Below are 1,039 nucleotides of genomic sequence, written 5' to 3' on the forward strand. Positions count from 1 at the left end.
TTCAGGTTTTTCCACTAGTTGGTGCCTAATCCACTTCTGTATAGTTCCTTTCAAAGCTCAGGGTTCCAGGATTATCTTCTGTATCTCTGTCAACTGGTTTTTCTTATTTTTGTTGAAGAGGGTCTATGTCGCTGTCTGCCTATTCCTCCATCTTACCAGAAGTCCTCTGTTGTTCTTCTTAGTGTTGATTTCTAATTTTATAGCATTGTAATTTGAGAAGATGCTTTGCAGTTTCTCAATGTTTTTAAAATTATTGAGGCTTGCTTTGGGGCCTAATACATGGTCTATCCTGGAGAACATTCCATGTGTGCTGGAAAGGAATGTACATTGTACGGTTGTTAGGTGAAGTGCTCTATAGATGTCTGCAAAATGTCAAGTTGGCTGCTTGTGTTGTTTAGTTGTTCTGCATCTTTGGTGAGTTTCTTTCCAGTTGTTCTATCTTTCATTGAAAGTGGTGTATCAAAGTCTCCTACTATTACTGTGGAGTCTTTTCAATTTTGTCAAAGTCTAATATATGTATTTGGGGGCCCTTTTATTTGGTGAAGAAATATTTATTATAGTTATGTCCTCTTCTTCAATTGATCCTTTCCTTGGCTCTTATGGTGGTTTTTGTCTGAAAGTCAATTTTATCGGAAATTAATATTGCCACTCCTGTTCTTTTTTGGTTGCCATTTGCTTGATATATCTTTTTCTAACCCTTGATTTTTAGTCTGTTTTTGCCTTTGTCTCTAAGATGTGTCTCTTGTAGACAGCATATTGATGGATTTTGTTTTCTTATCCAATCTGCAACTCTCCGTCTCTTGAGTGGTACATTTAATCCATTAACATTCAGTCTAATTACTGACAAGTAGGAATTGGTTGCTGTCATTTTGTTATGGGTTTTTTCATGGTGTCCCTGGTTTCTTTGTTTCATATTATTTTCTGGGTTTAGCTCATGTTTATCAATTGTGTTATCATTTCCTTTGTTGTATAGTTTTAGTTATTTGCTGAATATTTGTGCTTGTCCTCTTTTTTATTGTGATGTGAAGGTTTATCATTT

The sequence above is a fragment of the Orycteropus afer genome, unplaced genomic scaffold (assembly GCF_000298275.1).
Source record: "Orycteropus afer afer isolate SDZICR_OR568_19922 unplaced genomic scaffold, OryAfe1.0 scaffold00245, whole genome shotgun sequence".
Classification (NCBI taxonomy): domain Eukaryota; kingdom Metazoa; phylum Chordata; class Mammalia; order Tubulidentata; family Orycteropodidae; genus Orycteropus; species Orycteropus afer.